The sequence below is a fragment of the Ovis aries genome, chromosome 3 (genome assembly GCF_016772045.2).
Source record: "Ovis aries strain OAR_USU_Benz2616 breed Rambouillet chromosome 3, ARS-UI_Ramb_v3.0, whole genome shotgun sequence".
NCBI classification, from domain to species: domain Eukaryota; kingdom Metazoa; phylum Chordata; class Mammalia; order Artiodactyla; family Bovidae; genus Ovis; species Ovis aries.
In genome coordinates, this window is record NC_056056.1 from 64,751,590 (window position 1) to 64,764,354 (window position 12,765).

Genomic DNA, 12,765 nt, shown 5'->3' on the forward strand with positions numbered 1-12,765 from the left:
AGTTCACTTCCAGGTGTCCCTAAAGGGTCTGGAATGAAATGAGAACATAGTTTCAGTGAATTCCAACTGGGTTATATAACAAATTCTGAATATGAAACAAGATGTAGCATCTTTTCTACTCATGGCAAGGAGGGCGTTTTGCCAAGCAATGCTTGGAACAGCACATCTATTTTGTTGGGCTGAGTCACTGTGCCTTCAGAAACGGTTCTAAACTCAGCTCTGTATGATGGCTGTGGAAAAGTTTACTTCCAGTTTTTTTTTTTTCTTTCCTCTCTAAAAGGAATATAATGACATCAACTTGTCCTCCACTGCCACTGCAACACATTTTGAGAGAAGTTCACGTATTTACTGAGAACATGTTCAAGGCTTCTCTTCCGGTTGCACCTGCTCGATCCTCCCAGAGTGCACTGCGGGTGCCTCTGAGGCAGGAAATAACACTGAGCAGGACAGATCTCTTGATGTATTTGTCTCCCCCAGGAGACTGTGAGCTCTTGTAGGTTGGGATCATACTTCTTCATCTCAATAATCCTTGTGTTTAGCACACAGAAAGTAAAAGAATGAATTAAGGAGTGAAATGTGTATTTCATTTCACTGTGTAGGGTGTAGGACCCCCTTGGTTAAAAATCTGGCTTCCTTTCTATGGGCTCAGCCCCTTTCTGAGAGAAACACAAGGCAACTGGAAAAGGTTGCTTCCCCTTGATCCTTTCCTTTTTCTTAATTATAAATATGGTAGCTTCTCGCTAAATGAAAGGAAGTGACTCTTGTGCATTTCAGTACTACCCTCGCTAAAGGACAGGACTAGAAATTAGGTCTGAGCTAAAGAAGAACCCAGATAAGTAACAGTGCCATCAAGAGCACATGTCCATCTACTTAGACCATCAGGCATTTAATGCATGACACACCTTCTTCCAGTAACATCTGCATCTTTATGACATGGATGTATGGGCATTTGGGGGAAAGCCAAATATATCTTTGCCAGGCAGCAGTTTAAATGTCGGAATATAATGACATGTGGACTTCTGCAGAGTGGGACTAAGTGGGAGGCAGTGGAATGGAAGGGTCTGAAAACTATTTCCTAGTCATACATTCTGAAAGCCATATACAAGACTGAGGAGTGGCATATTTATACACCATGATGTTTCCTCTTTTTGTTTTAGATTAGGGCTGGTCTTCAACAATGAATCGATATCCTCTGTGTTTTGGTTTTTGTTTTTTTTTTGTGTTTTTGTTTTTTTTTTACTTTCTCAATGTTCATTATTTTTATATGTTTTAGACAAGTACTTGGAACGGATTAGGATTGTGTAATACAGGGAAAGGAAATTAATGCTAACAAAAATATTTAGCTGCTTTCTTTGCTAATTGATAATGATTAAGAGCTAGATAATTTGCAAATTGGGTAAGAAAACCAAAAATGAACCCAATATTTGTGAGCTGAAGCCTGAGGAGGATAATAACTGCAACACAAAATAGCTAAAATGTCTCAAAATTCCCAAAGCTTGTGTGTAGAAGCAGCTTACAGAATTCAAGCTTATGATCTCCTATTAACTGGCTTATATTTTAACTACAAATACAAAAATGTTTAATTGTAGAAATTACGATAAGACTTGCAGAAATGGCCAACAACAATAAAATCCTTTGGCATCAACTTATTACTTCACGTGTAGGCACTACTATCAAATTACCAGCCTGATTCTTGCTTACCTATTTCATATCAGCATAAAGGCTTCTCCTCCAGCAAACTGATATATGAAATTCCATTTTCAGGTAACTGTGGTCATTGGAATGAAGCTCTCAGGGTAATAGAAAACCCATAAACACACACAAACCAAGGCTCCTCCCTCAACCCCATCCAACCCTTAAAAGGCACATTAATAAGAAGGAACATATTGGCAGATTGGAAATGGTATGATGTGTCAGTAATTTAGCTCCCCTATCAAATTATTGGTTGAAGAGTAGAGGACAAGTGGTCCAGGAGAGCAACAAGAACTGAAGAGTTCAGGTAATTTTCATGTTGCCTGGGACGCATGTGGAAAACTGAATACAATCATTTAATCCATTTTTGTGGCTATCCTGCCTTGTACTTTTGGTTCTGTCCTACATGGCATGGTGTATAGCACCATAGGCAAGAAAACACGTGTAACCATGTGTAAGTAACTATGGTGTACAGCAGTATATTATCACTGGCTTACAAGTGATTCTCCAAACGTCTATAGCTGTTTGTATCAGAATTTATTTTATCAGTAAGGAAAGAAAAGATGATCAAATTAATTTAAGCAGAATTTAATACAGGAAACTGAGAACTTAAAATATAGTAGAAGAGTCAAAGCTAGGTTCTATACTGAGCTTTCAGGAATATTTCTGAGAATGACTTGGGTTCTCTAGAGCAGTTATACCCTCTAAAGCTGCCTGTAGAGCTAAGAAAGGAACTGGGGTCAAGGAGGTACCACTGTAAACACCTCAGTGCCTGTCAACATATTTAGGAAACTGGAAAATGGACAAGCAAGGCCTGGAGTTTTATGGCCTTCACCTCTTCCCTGTTAAATCTCACCGGTATAGAATTGACTGAACTTATGGAAAAGAAATGCAAAAAAGCAAAACGGCTGTCTGAGGAGGACTTACCTGTGATAAGAAGAGAAGTGAAAAGCAAAGGAGAAAAGGAAAGATACAAGCATCTGAATGCAGAGTTCCAAAGAATAGCAAGAAGAGATAAGAAAGTCTTCCTCAGCAATCAATGCAAAGAAATAGAGGAAAACAACAGAATGGGAAAGACTAGAGATCTCTTCAAGAAAATTAGAGATCCCAAGGGAACATTTCATGCAAAGATGGGCACAATAAAGGACAGAAATGTCATGGACCTAACAGAAGCAGAAGATATTAAGAAGAGGTGGCAAGAATACACAGAAGAACTGTACAAAAAAGATCTTCACAACCCAGATAATCACGATGGTGTGATCACTCACCTAAAGCCAGACATCCTGGAATGTGAAGTCAAGTGGGCCTTAGAAAACATCACTATGAACAAAGCTAGTGGAGGTGATGGAATTCCAGTGGAGCTATTTCAAATCCTGAAAGATGATGCTGTGAAAGTGCTACACTCAATATGCCAGCAAATCTGGAAAATTCATCAGTGGCCACAGGACTGGAAAAGGTCAGTTTTCATTCCAGTTCCAAAGAAAGGCAATGCAAAAGAATGCTCAAACTTCCACACAATTGCACTCATCTCACATGCTAGTAAAGTAATGCTCAAAATTCTCCAAGCCAGCCTTCAGCAATACATGAAGTGTGAACTTCCTGATGTTCAAGCTGGTTTAGAAAAGGCAGAGGAACCAGAGATCAAATTGCCAACATCCGCTGGATCATGGAAAAGCAAGAGTTCCAGAAAAACATCTATTTCTGCTTTATTGACTATGCCAATGCCTTTGACTGTGTGGATCACAAGAAACTGTGGAAAATTCTGAAAGAGATGGGAATACCAGACCGCCTGACCTGCCTCTTGAGAAACCTATATGCAGGTCAGGAAGCAACAGTTAGAACTGGACATGGAACAACACACTGGTTCCAAATAGGAAAAGGAGTATGTCAAGGATGTGTATTGTCACCCTGCTTATTTAACTTCTATTCAGAATACATAATGAGTAACGCTGGGCTCGAAGAATCACAAGCTGGAATCAAGATTTCCAGGAGAAATATCAATCACCTCAGATATACAGATGACACCACCCTTATGGCAGAAAGTGAAGAGGAACTAAAAAGCCTCTTGATGAAAGTGAAAGAGGAATGAAAAAGTTGGCTTACAGCTCAACATTCAGAAAACGAAGATCATGGCATCTGGTCCCATCACTTCATGGGAAATAGATGGGGAAACAGTTGAAACAGTGTCAGACTTTATTTTTGGGGGGCTCCAAAATCACTGCAGATGGTGACTGGAGCCATGAAATTAAAAGACTCTTACTCCTTGGAAGGAAAGTTATGACCAACCTAGATAGCATATTGAAAAGCAGAGACATTACTTTGCCGACTAAGGTCCGTCTAGTCAAGGCTATGGTTTTTCCAGTGGTCAGGTATGGATGTGAGAGTTGGACTGTGAAGAAAGCTGAGTGCCGAAGAATTGATGCTTTTGAACTGTGGTGTTGGAGAAGACTCTTGAGAGTCCCTTGGACTGCAAGGAGATCCAATCAGTCCATTCTGAAGGACATCAGCCCTAGGATTTCTTTAGAAGGAATGATGCTAAAGCTGAAACTCCAGTACTTTGGCCACCTCACACGAAGAGTTCACTCATTGGAAAAGACTCTGATACTAGGAGGGATTGGGGGCAGGAGGAGAAGGGGATGACAGAGGATGAGATGGCTGGATGGCATCACTGACTTGATGGACGTAAGTCTGAGTGAACTCCAGGAGTTAGTGATGGACAGGGAGGCCTGGTGTGCTGCTATTCATGGGGTCGCAAAGAGTCGGACACGACTGAGCAACTGAAATGAACTGAACTGAACTGAATTTATGTTGAATTCTAACTGCAAGGTAAACAGGGAATATAGTTTTAGTTTTCCAATATTTTTCGAATTGGAGAAAGATGAAACAAAGACTTAGTGGTCCAGTCCTCTGTATCTTCCAGAGAATTGGAAACTAGCAACTGTTTGTGGTCTTCCATATTCAGGTGGTGGCCCCAGAAACTTTAACTGCAACACTTTAATTTCATTTAGTGAGAGGGGCAGCAGATGCTATTTGGCTTAGGCCTAGAAGAATATATAGATGATTTATGCATGAAGATGTTTTAGGGTAGAACAGGATGGATTAACCAGACGAAGGAAGTAACATTATTGCCCTTAATGCTAAAAGGGACACATTTGGGGTTGAAGTGACATCTTCTCATGTTGGCCCAGGTCCAAGAAGAGCAATGTAAGGCATTATATGTGATGGTAGTCACAGCCCCCAAACTTCCCTAACTAAGGTCAAATCTACCTATAGATTTAGAGGGAACAAGAATAGACAGCCATCTCTACAGTTCTCAACTACTGTGGAAAATGACTTCTCTTTTGAGCCCTAGTTTAAGACTTTCTAAATCAAAATTTTACCAGTGTTTCTTGGCGTTCTTTGCCTCCAGACTCCTATCACACTAACTGTCCTTACCACATGTTCAGTACTTTTGCTCAATAGTTGATTCCTGTGCATTACACAGGTATTTCATGTTTAAGTGTTTTTCACTTCCCTGAAAGGGAGGGAAATGTGACATCCATAATTTTGTCCCCCTCACCTCCACCCCATTCTGGACACCTGTTCTTTCTTGGAAAAGGGGGCTTCTAATACAATTATTTTGCCTGTGTTTTAAAAATAGAATGTCTTATTATTCAGGTCACTTCTCTTTTCCCTCCTTTCACTATGCCTCTGTGCCTTTGTGTATGACTTTGCAGATACTCCAGACTCTCCAGTCCCCTCTCAGAGCTCCCTTTGTCTTTATTTCTTTCTCACTTGCTATGGTTTCTTTATGCTTATTTCACCTTGAGCCAGTCACTCCTTGCTTTCTGTATTTCCTTTCGCCACCCTAGTTCACAGTCTCTAACTTTGGCTCAGTTCCCACTTTTTCTATATTTTTATGCTTTATCCCATTTGTCTCCTTAATTGGGGTCCCTAGTTTTGTTTGTTTGTTTGTTTGTTTCTGCCTCTGCATCTGTCACCTTCTGTGCTTCTGTTGTTTATCTCACTCTATGCACATACGATCTCCATTTTTATTTTTTCCTCCTTGCACTTCACTTGCTTGTTCCCCATCCTGTTATGTTACCTTTCTGTTTATTCGGCCGTATTTCACATAAAGCCTCTCACCCCTTTCAGCATAGAGGAAGACCGACAGGAGACTTCACTCTTTACACCCTTGTCTCTATCCAGGGCTCAGGACCTGATGAGCAAGGTCAATCTCAGATGCAAGATTCCCACCACCTATCGCCTCCAAAGCCAGGTCTACCTCCCTGCTGAAGTTTTTGCAAAGATAATTCAGTGCAGGCACAATTTGTTTTGAATTTCAACCCAGAGGAGTTTAAGAAAAAAAATCTCGGTGTTGGGCTGTCCTGTCTATGGCAGAGATTCTTGGTTTACCAGCTAGCCCTGGAGACATCTTCAAAGGAAAGAGTCTTCTCATTAGTCCTATAGTGTCTGTAATGTGCACACACACACAAACATACCTACATGCATTCATACATACATACAGCATGGGACTTCACTCTCTATCCATGTGTGTAGTTATTTGTGTAAGTGCATATACATACATATACATATGCACACATATATAAATAAACACATATCTAAAGTATATATATACACATTGAATATTTATATGCACACATATTACATATATAATGCACACATATGTAACATACATATGCATTGTATACATAATGTTTTATATATATGTTTCTTGTATTTGAAATTATAATAATTGAGTTAAGCATTCAGTGAGAGCTTTATAATGAGAAAAATAAATAGTCTCTATCAAATTCATGATTGTCTATTTAAAGAATAAAAACTAACAATGCTCTGAAATTTTATCATACTTGAAAGATGTTTACACCACTTCACATTAAATTATTTTATCTCTACCAACTGACTCTTTTACTGTTGCTCTGTTTCCTTATACATTTTATTCAATCTCATAATATATTCCTGTGAGCTGAGAAAAGTACTAGCAGGGTAGAATGAAGGCAGGTTGTATTATCTAATTTTCAAAGTGGAGAAACAAGGACAGGACCTGGTAAAATTACTTACTGAATTTGCTCCATCAAACAGGTGGGGAGCTGACATCTAACCAATGCCCCTCCTTCACCTTTCACATCACATTTCATCCAGATTTGTTGCCCCAGTTTAGAAATCATCCAAACTCAAAGTGTACTTCAGGATCCATTTTGGGATCAGACTGGAATTACAGGATTTTATTTTCCAAGTTTAGCTAACCAAAAATCTGATTTTAGAAGCCAAAATCACAAAGATAAATGCATGAGATAGAATGGATGGAGTTGTGTTTCAAATACCTATGTTTAGACATTCAGCAAAATAGGAGTTGAGGCAAAAGGCATTTGTTGAAGCCCAATAATTTTCAATACCACAGATATTTCACATGGCAGGAATTTAAGGGGAATCTTTACATTACATACTAAAGATATTTTCCATACAAATCAATCTTGTCAATAATTATAAAATAAGTTACCACAGAAAAATCCCTCTAAATTTTAGAATTTGAATTGTCATACTTCACTTCCCAAGATGTATAAATACTGATAATTTATGCCTGTGTTTGGAAGTATTAATGTTAAGAGACTTTTGGCTTAATAGAGGCATTGGAATCCACAAGGTATATGGAAAACAATAAAAATAGAAGAAATATGTTTTATTTATAAACTCTACACCAAAACAATGGGTGCTAAAAGCTCTCCTTCCCACTCACTTTAATTTCAACAGGGTACGTACCTGGCAAGAAGGTAGAAAGTGGATAAAGAATAGCCCTAATTAAAAAAAAAAAAAATTCACTGCAAACTAAAGTTAACTTGGAGAATTTCCAGATTGTCACAGGAACTATCAAAGGCTCAACCATTTGGGGATATTGAGGTGAGTCTGCAAAATATCTTGCTTTGAAGATGCCTACATATTTATGCTCTATAGCCACGGCAGACAGCTATCCCAACCAAGTCCTTACTACTGTCCCTTAATGACCTGCTCTGGGACTGTGCTTCAGTGCAACCACTTCAGAGATTGGAATGGCTTCCCACAACCAGTCAACCCTGCTTTTCATCACCAAAGTCGATCCAGACAACCTTACTGATACATATTAATGGCTGAAGTTACAATACTCAGGGAAAAACATGATCTCAATTTGGCTACATATTAAAAATGCTGGTCCCTGTTGTCTTACTTAGTACTCTTAATTGCATACATTTAGCCCTCAATTGTAGAATAATTTTGCTTCATATTGTAAGAAACAGCTCCAGCCTCGGCTATTTTGGCATACAAGTCTCCAATATGACTCTGTTTTCTAAGTAGACATTAATGATTCTAAAACTAATATTCATTGTTTGAAGAGGCACAGAAGCCTTGGCATTTACTTAACCTTTTGTCTCATGTATGAGACTGAGTCAGCCTAAATCCTTTTCTTAATTAATATCTTTTCTTTTTATGGCCAACGTTATTTATTGAACAATTTGCATGTAACAATTAGAGCCATGAGAGCTTAAGAAAACTCTTCCAGCTCAGAAGTCCACTTTTGCTGATTTTTATTTATTTGGTTTTTTTAAGGGTGTTCTGATTATACAAACTCAGGGAAAGCTTAGCTGAAGCAGTAGGGGAATAAGTTACTGCAGATACTTCCTATGTGGGTGATCCCTTCTGCTGGAGCCCAGAGGAAAAGAAGGAAAATATTCCTTCTTTTTGGGGAAAAAAAGATGTGATTTATGTAGGAAAACTGTTACCACTTTGCAAAGAATGTGAATTTCGTTTCATTTAAATGTCTTCAGAAAATTCATGTAAATATTAACTATTGTCTACAGGGGTGAGGCATAGCTCTAAATAAATCAGTATACTTAAGGAACGAAGTGTTATTTTAAAGTTTTTCTCTTTTAAAACAACAGGATAAAAGTAAAAGTAATAAACTGTTAAAAATTCCATCTATAACCCACAAATGCCAACAAAACAAATGACTATTTGCCGTCTTCTTTCAAATTCCTATCCATAGAAATTCATAAATTTGGCATAAGTATAATCATAGTATAGAAATAGTATTTTTATATATAGTATGCTTTTCATTTTTGTTGATATATTGCTTCCAATCTGTCATATTGAATAGGTGCTGAGTATTCAAATAATTGGATTGCTCAGTAACTCAATCATCTCCATTTGGGGGGTACTATAAATGGCAACCCACTCCGGTATTCTTGCCTGGAGAATCCCAGGGACAGAGGAGCCTGGTGGACTGCCGTCTATGGTGTCGCACAGAGTCAGACGTGACTGAAGCGACTTAGCAGCAGCATATTCTTTATAGGGCTTCCCAGATGGTGTAGTGGTAAAGAATCTGCCTGCCAATGCAAGAGACAGAAAATGAGGTTTGGGGCCCTGGGTTGGGAAGATCCCTTGGAGGAGGATATGGCAACCCACCCCGGTTTTCTTGCCTAGGAAATCCTGTGGGCAGAGGAGCCTGACAATCTACAGTCAGTGGAGTCACAAAGACTTAGACATGACTGAGTGTGTGCACACACGCACATGTATACACACACACACGCACACACACAAACACCCTCTTTATAATGTTTTGATATTTAATGTAATATTGCAATAAATGTCTTTGAAGAATACATCTTGTCCATTTTTTGCCATAGGAATAGAATTATTGAGTGAAGCAATATGTTCTTTTTGGTAACAATATTTCACAGTGTATTTTTGTCCCAACCATGTGTAGCATTAGTTTGATAACCTTGCCTTGGATACACATTTTTAAAAAAAATTAAATTTTTGAAATTGTGCTAAATGGATATGAGTTAAACAATATATTTTCTTAGTAACTTAGCTTATACTCCCAAATCTAGAATTGTTTAAAATCATTTTATCGAAAGCTTAATTCTTCTTCATAATTAGACATTACTTTGAGCAAAACCAAATATTTTTCAGCTTTAAGATACTTCTAAGACCTCAAGCTTACTCTTAAATCACTAAATACCAATAATCATCTAATACTCCTAGTGGAACTGTAGAAGTTACAGAAGATATTTATGGAGGTATTTTGATTTATATTTTAAATTGTACTTAATATGAACTTATGGTATGATTATTTCCCCCTTTCTGAGAAGAAACCAGAGGGTTCAAGCTTCTCATTTGAGGGCTCTAGTAAATCAAGGTTTTACTCTAGAAAATGAATTTTTTTCCTTTCCCAACTGGCATCTCAAAGACATTTCAAGTACTCATATTACCAGATATTAAGCACTTCAGCAAGAAATTATCTAAATTTCCCAAATTGCTCCTTAAAGTCTTCTTGCAGGCTCTTTTCATATTTACCTGTAGAGTGCAGATTGTCTTGGGCACATTCCTGAATTTACTCAGATAGTAGAAATACCTCTGTGTGATTCCAACGCTCCCAACATATAACAGACAAGAATACCAGTTCATCACAGCACTGTGTCACATTTTCTGGAGAAAGGTTTTTTGCTAGTAATTCCTAGCAAAAGGAAGAGCTAAAGGTCTAATTAAAGATTAGAGGTTACTTATATAAATATTGATTAAGAGTAAAAAATAGATGAATAATTTTGCATGTTAATAACACTGCAAAGAACTCCCTTGAACATTTCTCCTTATGGTATGAGAATATTTCCCTAAAGTAAACACACAGAGGTGGCCACCACTGGAGGCTCAGATAGTGAAGAATCTGCCTGCAATGCAGGAGACCCAGGTTGAATCCTTGGCTTGGGAAAAACTCCTGGGGATGGAATAGCCACCCACTCCATTATTCTTGCCTGCGAAATTCCATGGACAGAATAGCCTGGAGGGCTACAGGCCATGGGGTCATAAAGAATTCAACAAGACTGAGTGACTAACACACACACAGAGACATAGAAGTGACGTTGCTGGGTGATGGGAAATGGACGTCTTCAATGTCTCTCATTATTGCCAAATTTCTCTCAAAATGGTTTTAATCATCTCCTTAACATGGCCAAGATCCTTGATGTTATCAGACTTTCAGCTTTTGCCTAATAGATTTAAATGGCATTACCTTATTTTTATAATTTACATCTGCTAATCACTAATGGAATGAAACATTTTCCCCCTATTCAGTGATGAATAGGGCTTCCACTTTCATTCTAGTCTTATAAATTTCAGAGGAATGAAATTACCTTGCCTTAGTCTCCACTGCCCTCCTCAAGACACCTAGAAAAGCCCTGGGCTCTGCCTTTTCAGCATGTGGCCTTTAACGCATGTAAGAATTAAAGATTTTAAAATTAAAAAATAAATAAATAAATAAATAAATAAATTAAAAAAATAAACTAGAAAAAATAATAAAGGCAATTACTTCTGTAGGGTTGAGAGTCAAAAATGGTTGTCTGAGGAGGCCTTACAAACAGCTGTGAATAGAAGAGAAGCGAAAGGCAAAGGAGAAAAGGAAAGATACACCTATTTGAATGCAGAGTTCCAAAGAACTATAAATAAATAGAGGAAAACAATAGAATGTGAAAGACTAGAGATCTCTTCAAGAAAATTAGAGACACCAAGGAAACATTTCATGCAAAGGTGGGCACGATAAAGGACAGAAGTGGTATGGACCTAACAGAAGCAGAAGATATTAAGAAGAGGTGGCAAGAATACACAGAAGAACTGTACAAAAAAAGATCTTCATGATCCGGATAATCACTATGGTGTGATCACTAAGCTAGAGCCAGACATTCTGGAATGCGAAGTCATGTGGGCCTTAGGACGCATCACTATGAACAAAGCTAGTGGAGGTGATGGAAATTCAGTTGAGCTATTTCAATTCCTAAAAGATGATGCTGTGAAAGTGCTGCACTCATTATGACAGCAAATTTGGAAAACTCAGCAGTAGCTACAGGACTGGAAAAAGTCAGTTTTCATTCCAATCCCAAAGGAAGGCAATGCAAAAGAATACTCAAACTTCCACACAATTCCACTCATCTCACATGCTAATAAAGTAAATGCTCAAAATTCTCCACCAGGATTCAACACTATGTGAACCATGAACTTCCAGATGTTCAAGCTGGATTTAGAAAAGGCAGAGGAACCAGAGATCAAATTACCAACATCCGGTGGTTGATCAAAAAAGCAAGAGAGTTCCAGAAAACATCTATTTCTGCTTTGTCGACTATGCCAAAGCTTTGAATGTGTGGATCACAGTAAACTGTGGAAAATTCTGAAAGAGATGGGAATACAGACCACCTGACCTGCCTCTTGAGAAATCTGTATGCAGGTCAGGAAGCAACAGTTAGAACTGGATGTGGAACAACAGACTGGTTCCAAATAAGAAAAGGAGTACGTCAGGGCTGTATATTGTCACCCTGCTTACTTAACTTCTATGCATAGTACATCATGAGAAATGCTGGGCTGGATGAATCACAAACTGGAATCAAGATTGCAAGGAGAAATATCAATAACCTCAGTATGCAGATGACACCATCCTCATGGCAGAAAGTGAAGAAGAACTAAAGAGCCTCTGATGAAAGTGAAACAGAGTGAAAAAGTTGGCTTAAAGCTCAACATTCAGAAAACAAAGATCATGGCATCCGGTCCCATCACTTCATGGGAAATAGATGGTGAAACAGTGGAGACAGTGTCAGACTTTATTTTCTTAGGCTCCACAATCACTGCAGATGGTGACAGGAGCCATGAAATTAAAAGAAGCTTGCTCCTTGGAAGGAAAGTTATGATCACCCTACACAGCATATTACAAAACAGTGACTACTTTGCCAACAAAGGTCCATCCAGTCAAAGCTATGATTTTTCCTGTGGTCATGTATGGATGCGAGAGTTGGACTGTAAGAAAGCTGAGCACCAAAGAACTGATGCTTTTGAACTGTGGTGCTGGAGAAGATGCTTGAGAGTCCCTTGGACTGCAAGGAGATCTAACCAGTCCATCATAAAGGAAATCAGTCTTGAATATTCATTGGAAGGACTGATGCTCAAGCTGAACCTCTAATACTTTGGCCGCCTGATGTGAAGAACTGACTCCTTGGAAAAGACCTTTATTCTTGGAAAGATTGAAGGCAGGAGGAATAGGGGACAACAGAGGATGAG